General features: G+C 47.1%; 1 protein-coding gene across 7 annotated transcripts in view; it reads left to right on the plus strand.

The window, feature by feature from the left end:
* Rbfox1 (RNA binding fox-1 homolog 1) overlaps window positions 1-16,564 on the plus strand; it is a 1,611,415-nt gene that overhangs the window by 1,262,177 nt on the left and 332,674 nt on the right. The window contains exon 1 of one of the 7 annotated variants that reach the window (XM_058579685.1): window positions 16,394-16,527. The exons of the other annotated variants lie outside the window; for them this stretch is intronic. The gene's annotated coding sequence lies outside the window, so the exon portion shown is untranslated. Of the gene's footprint in view, window positions 1-16,393; window positions 16,528-16,564 lie in introns of those variants that run through there. 7 annotated transcript variants of the gene reach the window in all.

Here is a 16,564-nt window from a genome sequence, read left to right on the forward strand (position 1 = left end):
ATCCCTGATACAAAAACAGACAAACAAAAAAATACAATAGACACTCCACATATGCAACCATATAGTACCTAACCTTTGGAGGTTTAACTGTTTTTGCTCCACAAAATTCCCTGGGGACTCATGCACGTGATTGAACGTATCAATAGTTGGTTCCTTTTAGTTGGTGAGTAATATTCCATGGTATGGATGTACCACAGTTTCTTTAACCATTCAAGTGAATGGTTAAAGTGAACTTGTTGAAAGACATCTGGGCTGATTTTTTGTTTTCAGTTATTGTGAGTTAAATTAACATTAACCTTCATGTGTGGATTTTTGCATAAATGTAAATTTCCATTTGTCTAGAACAAATGCTCAAAAGTGAAAATGCTAGGGCCCCATTTTGTAAGAAACTGATTTGATTGATTTTTAGTCTGTCTCTGCCAGTAGACTCTGAAGTTATTCAAGGAATGAGTTTGTTTGTTTGCTTGTTTGTGTTTAATTGCTGTACACTGGGAACACCACGCATCCTTAGAACATAATTTACCACTCTATAAATATTTATAGATGAATTAAATGAGGAATGAATGAGTGGATGCATGAATAAAAATGTTGGCATAGGGATTAATAAAATAATGTATGTAAATAATTTTCAGTAGGCCTAGCGTAGAGCAGGCTTTGATGTCCGGAGATGTTTTTAGCACCACCATCACCATCAGTGGGCATAGTTTTGGCCAAAAGCAACAAGAGCAAGCTTCCATGTGCTTCTGCCTAGACCATTCCACGAACATTTAAGGGATTCCAAAGTCTGTTTCCCATCACCTCCTTAAGGAAGGGCCCTTCCTGTAGATACACTGAGGGATGCTGTGGGAATTCAGACTTTGTACCTTAAATAAGATCCTGCTTAAATTGGCCACGTCAAAGGAGCACTGGGCTCAGGGATGGAAGCCTCTGGAACGTGAAGGTGGGTCGCCCTGGGGAGGCCTGCCTCCTTCCAGGATGCTCAGGGTCTTAGTGTGTGAAATAGAGATGGTGGGGCCGATGGAGATTGCACGGTGCTTCATAGAGAGAGGAGGCTAGGAATTCTCATTTGCCGGAGGAGAGTGCAGGACTTGGTCATGTCTTGATCTGAGTACAAGGGGCTGGTAAAGACAAGCAGTTCTCGTAATAAAAATAGAAATGACAGGAACGCCACTGGAATGATGAGCTGCCTTGCACAGGAGCCCTCCTTGGTGGCTGGCGCAGGAGCGGCGGGCCCAGAAAGCGTGCCAGGTGCTGCGCGGCGCTGTGCGCGTCTCTTTCTAGACTCCTCGCCGGGCCACCTCCACAGGGCCAGGGAGCAAAAGGGTCGCAGCTGATTCCTGGCAGAGTAAGCCCCTGCTGCTCCCATCCAAGGCCACCCGTGGCCTGGGGCGTGGTGGGGAGGGTGTCTTCATTCTCACTGGGGCCACTTTAAAAGTAGAAGAGGGGGCTGTGGCTGTGGCTCAGTGGTAGAGGCTCGCCCTGCACCCGTGGGGCACTGGGTTCAAACCTCAGCACCACATAAACATGAAATAAAGGTTAAAAAAAGTAAAAGAGGAAGAAGAGGAATCTGTTTTCTCTTCTTTGCTGGGACCATTTTTCCTGTCCATTATACAAAATGTGGTCACTCCATATTAATAATAAAAATGAAAACAGTAAGGATGACCTATTCAACGCGTTGTTTCCTTGAAACTCTGGATGTACCTGTGTAGATATCTAGATTCAGATCTAGAAAGGAATGCATTTAGAAACGAAGAGCATAAATTATGGATATGGATTGTACGTACAAGGGACAGTACCAAATAGGTGTGTGTGTCACTCCCCATCTCCAGGCACACACATCCGTGTCTATGCATTTTCATATATAATTTCTGAGTTTTATGAGCTTTTCTTCCCTATTTTTTCTGGGGGGGGTTGTACCAGGGATTGAACTCAGGGGCGCTTGACCACTGAGCCACATCCCCAGCCTTATTTTGCATTTTATTTAGAGACAGGGTCTCATGGAGTTGCTTAGCACCTCAACTGCTGAGGCTGCTTTGAACTCGCAATCCTCCTGTCTCAGCCTCCTTAGGCACTGGGATTACAGGTGTGCGCCACTGTGCCGGGCCTCTATTGCAAACTGGGGGATATCATCCCCATGGAATGTTTAGTAAACTAGTTCTTAGGGTTGGATATTTGACCAAAATTTCAAACCAATGCTGTCTGCATTTTCTGGCTGGTAGCTACTTCTTTATGCTCTGTGGAAGGACAGGAAGCCCAGTGCCCGTGGTTCCCTGAAGGCACTGGACCAAGGCCAGAGCTTGTTCCTCCCTGGTCCTGGTTTCTCTTCAACAGGGAGAGGCTTTGGTGGTTAAAGATACCCTCAAGGGTCTTGGGGGGGGGCCGTATCTATCTGATCCATAGTTTAGAATTTTATAATCCAGTTTAATTTCTGGAGTAATTTCTCCATCCTCAGAGGACTGCATAAAGCCTTCAACTTTCAGACATTCCACTTCAAAACCCATTTTTAGGAATGCATTATGTAGTAAAGTTGAAGGTCCAAGGTAAGGACATCACACTGCTCTGAGTCAGGGCCTCTCAGTGTGTGAATTTAAATAAGTGGTTACTGTACCCCGCTCTCAGTTTCCTTGCCTGTAAAATGGAATGGGCCATATTTCCTTGCCAACTGGGTTGCTGGGAAGAAAGGAAGGAGACAATGAACATAAAACACTTGGCGGAGAGCCGGGCACACGGGCAATGCTCAGTGATTCTTGGCTTGGCTATTTTTTATGGCATTTCCTGGAACTGTGAGCGTCTTGATAGGGCACTGACTGCCTAGAGGAGAGTATGTTAGAACAGGCTGGCTGGGGAGGGTGGAGGTTGGGGAAAGGACGCCTGGCAGCCTGCTTCAGCACCCTGGGGACTGGCATTTGCCCTGGAGGTCATAAAATAGCCATATCCCCAAGTTCCCCAGAAAACACGGGTGCTTGCTCCTGCCCGACGCCCAGAAGTCTGCTCAGAGACCACGTAGTGCAGCTGTGAGGGGGGAAAACAGGGCGTCAGGGCGCTGCCAGGTGTTCCAATGACTTCCTTGACTAGAAACCCCAGAGCCAGGGGAGAAGAGCAGGATCAGGAAGCAGCAGGGGGTTTTCCTTAGAAAGTGGAAAAGAATGGCTTCCTGTCTTTTGATCCCAAGAGAACAGGGCTTTTTCTCCCTTAGAGGCTGATTTACATTGCCTTACCCTTGTTCACAGTCAGCAGCAGCCTGGTTACCATTACTAACAGGAGTACCACTGACATCATCATCACCACCATCACCACCACCACCATCACCATCATCACCATCACCATCACCACCACTATGGACACCACCACCACCATCATCAGCACCATCACCATCACCATCATCACCACCACCACCATCACCACCACCATCACTATCACCACCATTGTCACTACCAGCATCACCAGCACCATCACCATCACCATCATCACCACCACCACGACCAGCACCACCACCACCACCACCATCACCATCACCATCACCACCACCATCACCATCACCACCATTGTCTTACCCTTGTTCACAGTCAGCAGCAGCCTGGTTACCTTTACTAACAGGAGTACCACTGACATCATCATCACCACCATCACCACCACCACCACCACCATCACCATCACCATCACCACCATCACCATCACCATCACCACCACTATGGACACCACCACCACCATCATCAGCACCACCATCATCAGCACCACCACCATCACCATCACCACCACCATCACCATCACCACCATTGTCTTACCCTTGTTCACAGTCAGCAGCAGCCTGGTTACCTTTACTAACAGGAGTACCACTGACATCATCATCACCACCATCACCACCACCACCACCACCATCACCATCACCATCACCACCATCACCATCACCATCACCACCACTATGGACACCACCACCACCATCATCAGCACCACCATCATCAGCACCACCACCATCACCATCACCACCACCATCACCATCACCACCATTGTCACTACCAGCATCACCAGCACCATCACCGTCACCATCATTGTCACTACCAGCATCACCAGCACCATCACCATCACCATCATCACCACCACCACGACCAGCACCACCACCACCACCACCATCACCAACATCACCATCATCACCATCACCATCACCACCACCATCACCACCACCATCACCACCATCACCATCATCACCACCATCACCATCACCATCACTATCACTACCACCATCACCATCACCACCATTGTCACTACCAGCATCACCAGCACCATCACCATCACCATCATCACCACCACCATCACCAACATCACCATCACCATCACCATCACCACCACCATCACCACCACCATCACCACCACCATCACCATCATCACATCACCACCACCATCACCATTATCACCATCACCATCACCACCATCACCATCATCATCATTACCACCACGGTCACCATCATCATGACTATCATTGTTATCACCATCACCACCACCATCGTCATCATCTTATCATCTTATTATCCTTGAAGCTAAGCCACATCATGCACTAACTGTGTGCCTGTGGTTGCACTAAGAAATTTATGTGTAGTAGAACATGTTATCCAAATTCAAGCTTGTGGGGAAAAAAAATACTCAAGAATTTACTACTTAAAAGTAGTAACCCAGGGCTTGGAAAGTTTACGTAGCTTGTCAAAAGTCACTGAGCTAGGATGTAACAGAGCCAAGATTCAGAACCAGTGTCTTTCTCCCCAGTTCCTGTTACCACCCACTTCACTGTCAGGAGGCAGAGCAGAGTCACAGTCAACTCTGTGGCCCCACAGAGTTGTTAATAATTTTAATTATCACTGTTTGTCCTCGGGAGAAGGTAAGCCTATAACCTGAGCCTCCCAGTGTCACATAGCAAACTAGTGGTCTCAGATCCATACATGCATCTGCACTCTCATAGAAATAAATATTACACGAAACTCCATTCATAAAAGAGATGGAAGGAACAGAATTAGAGATGAATTTTGTAAATTCAAATATGAAACATTTATTATAAAGCCAATCAGTGAGAAAATGAGGCTGTTTTGATGAACACTAATATTTGAAATTGGGAATGTAGATAACTAATATTATTTTCAATTATACTCGTAATACAACCCACTTCTGTATTTTAATTTGTTGCATGATATTATTAAGAAAAATGCTGATTCACATACTGATACGAAGTTGGAGAAAGTAATTCTTTTAACCAGAATGACCTGAACATCTCTGATTAATCTAGAAGGTAAACTCCATCGCCCATCTTGTTGGCCATCGTATTTTCCCAGCCCCACGATTGGCACAGAGAATGAATCCAAGGTGTAGGTGAGCAGGGACGACAGGACTTAGCCAATCCGCGAATGGAATGCATCTCAGCAACCTGGAAGTAGAGGGACTTTCATTGCCGTTTCCAAGTTTTCTCATTCATTGAACCAGCATTTAGCAAGCACCTGCTGCAAGCAGCGATGGGCTGTTTTTAGGAGATGGGCTACAACACTGGAGGGGAAAAAGTAAAGGTTGTCACGGAGCATGTGCATGCCTGTGGGTGCCGCCAAGGGGCAGGGGAGAAAACAGATAAGGAAGGGTTCGCAGGGCCCCTGTGCTGGACTCACCTTCTTGAGTCCCAGCCTCCTTGGGGGTAGCTCATAGTACCAGTGTGTATGCAGCACTGCTTCTGCACAGAACAGACACACACACAGGCACTAGCTACCTCACCTCCACCACAACACGCACAACATAAACAACTGCACATTGTGCTGTCATCCCAGCAGCTCGGGAGGCTGAGTCAGGAGGATCACAAGTTCAAAGCCAGTCTCAGCAAAAGCCAGGCGCTAAGCCACTCAGTGAGACCCTGTCTCTAAATAAAATACAAAAAAGGGCTGGGGCTGGGGCTCAGTGGTTGAGTGCCCCTGAGTTCAATCCCTGGTACCCCCACCCCCACAAAAAACCCTGCAGGTTCCCTCCTGTGGTTGTTTATCTAATTGGACCCTGGTGCTGTGGGATTTGTACACTCCTATCATTAAAGCATTTTCAGGAAGACAGTATATATTTTGAAATGTATTCATATGTGCTGGGCACAGGTGATTTCAATAGGAGGTTGGAGGTCACTGTCTCCAGGGACAGGTCTTTGCATAGAGGTGTGGTTGTATGGTAAGGCAGGGGTGGTGTCTAGCTGAGTCCATTCATCCCAGGCCTTCCCCAGTGGGATGGGTCCCCAGTGGGTTGGGTCCCCAGTGTCTTCCTACCAGATGATGGACATGTTTGGCTCTGTGCATCGAAATCCCGTTTTGGAATCATTGTGGAGCATAAGTCGGGGGGAGCCGAGGCTGAGCGCACAGGGACCAGCTAGAGAAGTACCACTTTTTTCCTTTAAAAAAAAATCTCAGCTTTCGAGAATAATGTGATCCACAGGACATGACAAAGGAGAGAGAAGAGGAGAGATTGGGGAGTTCAGAACAGTGTCACTTGGGCATCACTTGACTCTTCAGAGCAGCAGAGGAAAGTGAGAAGGGCAGAGGTCCTGGTTTCAAGGTCAAGTAAATGGGAGGCTCTGTCTTCGGACCCAGGAACCTCAGCAGAGCCAAGAGCAGGTCCACAGGCCTTGCTGGGGGATGTTAAAGTGGAAAAGTGGAGGACCCTGGAGAGAGACTGCAGAGGCAGACGGAAGGCATGATCCTGCGGGGAGGATCCGTTGGGATCCCATCGAGTCTTCCAACTGTGAAGAAGTGGGAGAAGTGTCCCAGCCACACCCTGACACATGTGTGAGCGCCTGTGCATGTCGCAGACATGGGCTACAGAGAGTGTGACACTCCAGGTGCCGCAGGAAGGGGAACAGAAGAACACACCATGTGCCTGGTGAGGTCTGGTGTTGTGGAGTCTGCCAGACTCTGCCCACAAGAGGGTCCCGCCACCAGGTGAACAGCCTTTCTCTTACTTGAGCCTTTGACCAGAGGGTCCTGAATTCTTCTATCTGAAACCAGGTGAAGGCCATGCTGACCTTGTAACTGTGGGTACGATGGCTTCTCTTCTGCAGAGGAAAGTTCTGGTTTAGGAAAGTGGCTTAACAAAAACTTGGTGAGAGGGTATTTCCTCAAGGACTTGGGGACAAGTGAGGCTAAGCCTCTGAGGAGCAGGAGACATGGGATGGATAGATGAGGATGAGAATTTGTCCTCCGACTCCCTAAGGAAAAGGGAAAGTAAAAAGAAGAGAAAAAATATCTGAACATAGGTGATTGAGTTAGCCAGATGTCACTCTGAAGGATGAGAATTCCAGATCCTTCTAGAATCGGGTTTCTAAAGTGAGACTTACTCCTCCCATGCTTTCCCCCAAAGGTTCATGTCCATGGAACTCATAAATGCCTCATAGAGTAGAGAGAATGCAGAAGAGGGGGGGGGGGGCTTATTTTCACATGTGGGTCCTTGTAATGGAGCCAGAGGCAGGAAGATGTAAAAACTTGAGCCCGCAGGCCAGATGAGGTGGAGAAGCTGAGGTGCCTGTAACTGAATCGATGGCACCTTGGGGACTGAGACTGGGACGTCTGGAGCCTGTGTATGTGGTGAGATGAGATCCTGCCGATCAGGGAGGCTTTCCACCCGGTGTCTGATCCATTTGCAATGTTACCTCCTAGGTTTTGCAAACTAACCTAGTTTTGTGTGTCCTTCCATCCTTCCTAGCTCCACACCAGCACTCACCAGGCTTTGATGCTGTGCCAGCAGTGCCAAGAACTGACAGTCCCTGTGGTGTCCCTTACCTGAGTGCCAGGGCAGGACCTTGGGAAGGTCGAGGTCAGAATGGATTATTTCAGAGCTTGAGATGTTAGAGGTGAGGACCCTTGGAGTCAGAGATGCTCTGTGGGTGACTCGGGTGGCATAAAGATAAATACTGCTGAGCATTTACGGGGTCAAAGGACCCTGCAGCCGAGCTGATTGCAGAGCAAAGAAGAGCCTCCTGCAGGCTTTGTTTGCCTTCAGATTTGCTTGAGTTCCATCCAGAAAGTCAAACACAGAGAGTGGGTGGGGTGTGGAGGCTTCCCAAAGTAGACCTCCCACCCACGTGTTCATTAGGAGAAATCACCACTTGGCTGTTTTTGTCTCTGCCACCCACCCTGCCTGGTCCTACGCTCTTACATTCTGTCCTGTGCACTGGAAGCTGACTCCCACCCTCTCCAGTGCCAACCATTGCCCTCTACCTCAGCCTCACCTCCGCCTCCTGGAACCTATTCTGTCACTGAGCTCCCATGGGAACTGATGCTGTTTTCTTGATCTGGGGATGTTTTAATTCCGGGATCCCACCTTGGGTCTTTCCTGCCACCTATCAGTTGCCCAATCTGATGGAACACTCTCTCTATAACTCACCACTTTTGCCAGGGGTGGTGATAGGAAGGTGTTGGCGGAAGTGACAGGGGGTAGGGTCTTTGCTTTTGAAAAGCTTACGGTGGGCTGTGGATGGGGTGGTAACTGCCTCCTCATAATCAGGTAGGGACTAGCAAGCTAGGAAGCTCTCATCCTACAAAGTTATGTGGGCAGGATCAGTGATGGATTCCAGCCAGGGGAAAGATCAGGTGAACTGACAGACAGCAGGGCTCCAGACAAGAGCTCACTGGAAACAGTCGTGGCTAAAACGATGGGGGTGACAATGGGGTGACAACCTGGAAAGTTGTTCCAGAGCTACTGTTGCAGCATGTTGATGTTTTTGTCTCTGCCGCCCACCCTGCCTGGTCCCACGCTCTTACATTCTGTCCTGTGCACTGGAAGCTGACTCCCACCCTCCATGGCGCAGCTGACCTGAGTGAAAATCTGGTTCCCACCTTTTATCAACAGAAGGCCTGTTCTTTGCTTGCAACCTCAGTTTCTTATGAAACTGGAGCCATGAAAAGGTTTGGGTTTCAAAGATCAGAAAAAAGAATTGCCATCCTGCCAGAAGTAATCTTCTAACATGTGTTACCACAGTCAGTCTCCCAAAACACTGCAAAACAATTGACCTGGCATTTTGTGAGATGGAGGACTAATGGGCACATTGGTGTTGCGCTGATTCATTAGCAAGGTTAAATAAATGGTGTCCTCAGAAGACCGGCACAGAAAGGTGATGTCTATATATTTTTGTATAATACCGTGTCATCTAACAACATTTTTTAAAAAATTACATTTGAAGTTAGTCATTCCATGAATATATTGACTCTGTTAATCTTGCCTGTGTGATTTTTTTTGTTTGTTTTTGGCAAAAAGATGCAATTTCATCAACTGGTCAGGGATTGAAAATAAAACTAATTCATAACAATTGTTCCTACGACGTATGGAATGGTTGCTAGATGGCAGACGGCAGATGCCAACCTTGTGATTTACATGGATGACCTCATATTATAACAACTGAATTAAGAAACAAAAACGAATACTAGTCCTTCTTAGACTGAAGGGAACTGAGGTTTTAGGAGAGTGTCAACAGACATTTGTTAGACCCTATAGAAGTCTGGGCCAGAGCCATGGGGGTGAAGCTCCACAAGACAGATGATTCCCACCGTGTAGTGTACTGTATGCCCTCTCGTGAACCAGAAAAGCCACCCAAGTCCCCTCACAGTGACACTTTCAAGGTGTCCTTGAGGGTCAGGGTTGTCATTGAGGGGAGTGAATAAGCTCTAGGGCTGCCGCACATTCCACTCATCTGGCCTTTATTCAGCCTCTCCTTTGAGACAGCCATGGTGCTCCATGGATCCAGAGTCAGGCGATTCAGGAACGAGCAGGCACCGGGTTGGTTTCGCTCCCGAGGTTCTGAGCGGGAGCACCTTGGGGCCCCGTGAGTGTGACTGCTCATTGTTCTCAAGCGTCCCTGCTACAAGGAGCGGCGTTCTAGAATCTTCGAGCACCGGTGCCTGGGCTGAGAAGCACTTTACATTCATTATCTCCGTGGTTCCCCAATGCTGATCCGCAGCCTCATCTGATTCCGTAATGACATTTTCAACAGACTGCCGCTAAATGAGAAAATTAAGGGCAATTTAGTGAAAATTTTAATAGACCTAAATTTAATCAATTTGAAAGGCTGTCCTTTATTTTTGAGATGATGTCCTTCTTCCTTTTTTACTTTTTGGTGTAAAATGCCCTTTCCTTTCTGAAATGGTGATGATAGCAGATGGTGTGTGTGACTGTGTGTGTGTGTGTGTGAACCTACTAACTTGGCCACCAATGTAAAACTGGTGAATTTCATGCAACCCCTTCACTGTTTTTAAACTTTTATTGTAATAGTTCATAAATTAAGGAGTGGGGTGGGAAGTTTGAGGATCACTGCCAGTCGGTTAGGGTGCTATTATTGGCTCCATGTTATAGAAGAAAAAACTGAAGTTCAGGGTGGTTAACTCACGTGTCTCTGGTGTCACGTATTTTACAAGTACCAGATTTAAGCCCTCTTTGTGTTTCTTTACACTTGGGACACCTTCATTGTGGACACATGTCTGCTTATGCAGCAGTGTGTCCTCTATCCTGCCCCTGGCTGTGGATGTGAGCCATGTGACCATTTTCAAAGTTCTTGGACTCTCTGAACTTTCCTTTGAGACACTAGCTGGAAGCCCTGGTAGCTTTAGAAGATCATGGTGCTGCCTTCAGGTTGACTGCAAGAATACAGAAACCTAGAATACCCTGGGCAGAGCTGTGTGTCTCTTCTGTCTATACCTGTGTCCCTTGTTTACGTTCTCCCTAAAAACTGCAGCCAGCATAGATGTGCCTAGAGAGAAATGCCAACCTCCTCTGCCTGACGTGCATTGGACTGTCACCCTGGATGCACCTGCTCAGGGCTCCGAAGGCCAGCTTTTCCTGATGTCCCTTTGTGGGCCTTGTACCCAGCAGCCAGGAGTCAGCTACCACGGGAAAGCAAGCGGGCAGGAGATGCTACACTTATGGTGTCCCCCGAGCTTGCTCCTTATCAGGCAGGCCTGCAGGGGAGAGGGAAGGGAGTTTGGGCTTGAGTTTGCAGAAACAAAATGCACAAACTCACTTTCTGCTTCTTTCTGTTTATATGTTGGTTCTGGGGCCAAGACAAGCTGCCCCACCCGACAAACAGCCAGACACACCGGTTCCCAAATCTGCTGTGCCCCTTATTTCCCCTAGAGGCCTACACAGAGTCCTGCCCAGCAGTTGTTCTCACAGCCTTGGCTCCTAAGGAGGTTGAGGGGGAAGGAGCTGAGCAGCTCTTCATTTTGAACAGATAGGCAGAAAACCTTGTTCCTAAAAGTCACACTGTAATCAGCAATGAGCTCCGGAGTTACTTCTGTGCACATCCTTCTTTTAACTGTGAATGTTAAATATCCAGAATGGTCAAGGCAATGTGGGGATAAGTGGTTGTTGTAGTTGAAGAAGCAACAACAATAATAGAATTGGTCCATTGTATTATAACAGTAATGTGCAAACACATTCTTATTGTGAGAACCTCCAAAACATAAATCTGCATAGAAAATATGAAAATCTCCCAGACCCCCACCTTATTTCCCTAGACATAAACATAGGTATCAGTTTGAATTGTATTCTCCCAGACCCTTTTCCATGTACTCCATATATTTCTATGCATGTTGCATTTTTATTCATGTACCTACATGCCAATGCCCCTGTGTGTATATCTATATGCCCACACATACAGGTAGAGAGATTCTAGAATTTTGAACTTACTTGCTTTCTTTTTCAAACATGAAATTTTCCTACATGTACTCTGAAACTTCTTAGAGATCTTTCTTAGAAAATTTCCCAGGGAAGGCCACATAGTTGACCCTCATTCTTTTTCAACAGGTCCATTGTACACATTTCAATGACTTTGTTAGTACCCGTTCCCTGTTGATCCTGATTGTTTGCTTTTACAAGAAGCCTAGAGTAAACACCCTGGTCCATGTGTCTCTGTGTGCATCTCGAGTGTTTCAGCAGAACAGAATGTCTAGAATTAGAACAGCTACCTGGAAAGATGTACACATTTTAAGTTTCGAGAATGAAGGCCAAACCGTCATCTCCAGGTCCAGAACAATTTTGACTCTCACTCTACGTATTTCTTCACAGCTACATCAATCCTAGGTACTGTTGGTGGAAATTTCACTTACTTAATTCATTTTTGGTTGACGGACAGGTTGTCAGTCTTTGGGGAAGGAGAAGGCTTCCACCCGAGAAAGGTAGTTTTGAAAAGAGCTTTGGTAATGAGTGAGAGCTAGCTGGGAGCCTCCGTGCTTGTGTTTCTGTTCTTGCAAGCACGACTTGCTTTTAGACCTGGGCTTACTGACAACCCAGACTCAGGCTAGAAAGCTCAAGGAGTTTGAGGGTCCCGTGCACAGAAGCAGACTCTGATCTCCATCCTCAATTCTGTCACTGTGTGCAAGGCAGTTGTCACGGGGTGTTTGGAACTGGTTCTGCCTGAGATGCAGTTGCTACTCAGAGGGAGGGATCGGGGCTCCTTGGAGGGATGTTGCACCCTCAGCTCCCTGAGTTGATGCTGTGAGTGAGCCTGAGCTTCCCAGAGGGCTAGATCTGAAGGAGAGAGCTACTGCAGAACAGCTCAGAGGAACCACTGGGAGCTGAGACCCCATTCTAGAGGCCTGGGGACCGGCTGAGCATAGACAGAGCAAAAAACAAAACTCAGTCCTTGAATTCATTGAGCAGACAGAGACAGCAAGACGTCATTTAGTCCAAATTCCTGTTGCATCCATCTATCCATCCGCCCAGCAATTCAGTATTTTGCAAGTACCTACTGTATGTCAGGCACTGTGTTAAACTCTGCATGTCCAGTGGTCAAAGCTGCAGGTGAAAATATTTCTGGTTTTTCACCACTAGAAGTTCCCAGCTTCCCAATGCTATTTTAGTAGTTTGGCCACAGACAGCCCCAGAATTTATATACTAGACAGCTCTTCAGGTTTGGCAACCAAAATGGAAGGGCAAGGGTGAGGGGGATCTCTTGAAGAATAACCTACTTTTTTTTTTTTTTTACAACAAGCACTTTTTAGATGGTGCTCACTGGGACCTGCCCACTCCTGGCTTCCCAAATCCCTGATCCTGATCTCCTCCCCCCACCCCGGCAGCAGCCATTATCCTCTATCATGCAGCAGAGTTTACTTATTTCTTATCTGTGTAGTTCATTTTCTGCCTCCCCCACACTAGAACGTAAGCTCTGATATCGGAGCTCTTTCCTTGCTCTCCCCTCTGATACAGCCCCCGGGACTAGACCAGCACCTGGGATGAGGTCAATAATAACTAAATAGCATTCAAGTGTTTGAACAAGTAAGTCAATCAAAGTACCTAGGACAGAGATAATACATGACGAGTTTTTATAAAGATACTTTCCTTCTCCCTTTATTGAAGGTTGAGACTATGTAGTTACCCACATTAAAATTTGGAAGTCAGACTAAAATACTTATAAGACACATCTTGGCAGTTGCCACTGAGCTGGCTCTAGTGTAATTAAGATCAAGAAGTCCTTCTTCCTGTCTGAGTAGAATCCTTCTTGCTCTGAGGCAGGGCAACTTCCATAGAAAGCATCCATTAGTGAACTGTTGGCTATTTTAACAGCCTTAGGAAGTTACCGTAAGGAACAGAGAAAGAGAAAAAGAAAAAATAAATAAAACCTATTTCCTCTCTTAAATCAATGGCAAATCAGAGAAAGAAAAAAGTTACAAGTACTATTGTGTGAGCCAAATTGGGCAGCTGCCTTCATTAGAAGATGATATTATCCATTGCTAGTTTTCTGCACCCTTTGGCTTCCTATGGGTATGTGTAACCATTATCCAATTAACGGTCTTTGCAGCTCAAAGGCCAGGGCAGCCCTGAATGCACACACAATGTACACACCCAGTAGACATGGAGTGCCCAGGCATTCTTTGTAGAGAGAGACAAGCGTTATTTATTTTCCCCACTTCTCCCATTAATTGATGGAGAAGGCTCATTCCAGAGCAAGAGGCATTGATGTGGCTCTTTGGTACTCTGTTAAGGTGGAATTCAAATTCTGTATCCCCAGATGCTGCCGAAAAGGCTGACAAACTTTTCTCATTGAGACAGAAAAATAATAGTCGCAGATGGAGTGCTTCTGTTTGAACTGGGGGAGGTCTTTGATGTTGTTCTCCTGAGAGTCACTGGGATGTCATCCATGGTGAAATGGCCCCTGTGCCCCCTTTTTGTGTTCCCGTGTGGGTGCACTGGTCTCCTGTGCTTGGTTTGCTCTGGGAGGAAGCTTGGTGCTTGGTTGTCCAGAGAACAGATCTGGGCTCTGGATAATCCTGACGTGGCTTTGGAAGGTCTAGATGCTTTACTTTACAGATTTCCAGTGGACCTGACTCGGAAGACCGAAGTTTAAGGGGAAGTCTGAGTCATTACTGCAAAGCAGGTCTGTAGGAATCAAATCAGCACTGAGCGGTTTTCCAGTTTGGGAGGAAATGGAGCTGGAAAATCTGTGTTGGATCAGGGCAGCTGAGAGTAGCTATTGGCTCCTTACATAATGTATTTGTTTTTCATTAAATCACTCAGATAAGGTCTTATTAAAGTGCCATGTATTATTTATCACGTTTCTCATGAAAATGAGCTGAAGGGAAAATCCTGTCCTTTCCTGGGCACTTCGGGCTTTTTCAATGTCAGCTGGCCAATGCCTGTCAATCTGGCAAATTGCTTAGGGCAAGAGGAAGGAATGGAAAGGGTTTGGAAAGACAGAATCTTTGGTTTTTAATTCCATGTGTTTGTGGTGTGGCTTTTTTAAGAATGTTTTTTCCCCTCTTTGGCTTTGTGAACTGCAAAATAAGAATAAATAAATAAAAGAGAGTTAGAGGGGAAAAAAAGGAGGAACCCCTTCATTTGTAGATCAGAGCTTGTGTGAGGAACCTGACTTCTGAGGTCACATGCAAGCATTTTTTCAAACTAACCACAGCCATCCTCTTCCCTCCCAAAGCAGCCCAAAATACTAGCCCATAGTCTCTGGATTCCCCCATCACCTTCCGATTGGGATTGGAGGGTTTTAAACAGGCTACTGTGTAGTGTACCTATTAAACTGATGAGATGTGGGAGCCCCCAGGGTGGTTGGGGATTGTTTTTGCAAGGTGGAAAGGAGAAGCCGTCTGGTTGGGGCCCAGTGTTTGGCATAGTAAAGATTTTATGGTTATTGATGGCATTTCACAACAGAACAACACAAAATAGAGGTCTGGAATAATTAATTTCCTTTTCTTCAGAAAGCATTTGGATTTGCCTGCAAAGTGAAGCCAAAGACTCAGTTCAGAGCATTGACCTCTCTGCTGGGAGGTGAGGGTGAGCCCAGGGAGGGATCAGTGGAGATGTCCCTGGTGGACAGTCCCTAGGTCCTGCTCTAAATGCTCTTTCCTGAGAGAGCCCCATCTCTTCTCAGGAATGGACCTATCATCCTGCAGGGTAGGGACACGGCTTCAGCAAGGTATTTCAAGGAGCCCAACAACCAGAAAAGATACCATTCAGGCAGCTGATCTGATACTCTGAAAATAAAAAAGAAAATCTAATCACTGGGTCAAAATCTATATTAAAAAAAATATATGGCTACTACTCCTGATCATGATTTTACTCTTGCCAAGAATTTTTTCTCTCCCGTGGGGACCAAGGACGAGTTAGAGTCTTAATATTTTATTTTGATTTGTAGATCACATCATATTTTATTGCACAAAGACTAACGAAATCTACTAATGAATAATTATTACTTCATAAAATAAAGGGGAGGGGGGAGACCCGCTTGCAAGAGCAGAATGTTAATTTGGCCAAGGAGGGTTGGCCAGGAAAAGGGGAAAAAAAATAAATAAACCATTGTAATTTGCTTGCTGCAGCGGACTAGTAATCTCTTATCAGACGTGGACTTCCCCACCCTGTGCATTTGTAATTGGAGAAGAGTGGGGATTCTGGGCTGGGAGAAGCCCCCTTGCATTCATCGGGAGCCGGCGTGTTAGTGCAAGAGGCTTGATTTCCACGCCAGCCTGGGCGGATTCTCCCCTCCACAGCGGCGGGGCTCAGGGCTGCCCGCCCAGCCTCGGGGAGGCCACAGGGAAGGCTGTACCCCGAGTCCCGGCGGGGCCCCTCTGCCCGCTGCCCTGCCCCGGTGGCGGCTGTGCGCTCAGGCTTCTTACAAAGGGGAATCCCTTTTTCTGTGTTTATCTGCCGACCAGTCGGGCAAACAAACCGCCACCCAAAGCTCCGACTGTGGGGGCGGGGGGGGGGGGGTTGTCCCAGCGGGGCAGTCGCCTTCATGGTCCAGCTCGCCTGGATGCTGGTGATGGAGGGCGCACGCTCGCTCGCCCGCCCTCCCCGAGGGAGGCGACTTTTAGCAGACACAATTTAAATTTGGGTGAGTCGTTAAAAAAAAAGAAAGAAAGAGAAAAAAGAAAAGAAAAAAGCTAAGGGGAAAGGGGGTGGGGGTAAAAGAAAAAAAGAAACACACACACACACACACACACACACACGCACACAGCGCACGCCTGCCCCTGGACCCATTTGACAAATGAGCAGACACGCAGCATCCGCGCCAACGGAGTGAGCCTCAGTGTGAGTCAAATTCTCTCCTCTCTCCCGGCCTCCCCTC

The sequence above is a fragment of the Marmota monax genome, unplaced genomic scaffold, assembly GCF_021218885.2.
Source record: "Marmota monax isolate L192 unplaced genomic scaffold, Marmota_monax_Labrador192_F-V1.1 WCK01_AAM20220418_F8-fsc00035, whole genome shotgun sequence".
NCBI classification, from domain to species: Eukaryota; Metazoa; Chordata; class Mammalia; order Rodentia; family Sciuridae; genus Marmota; species Marmota monax.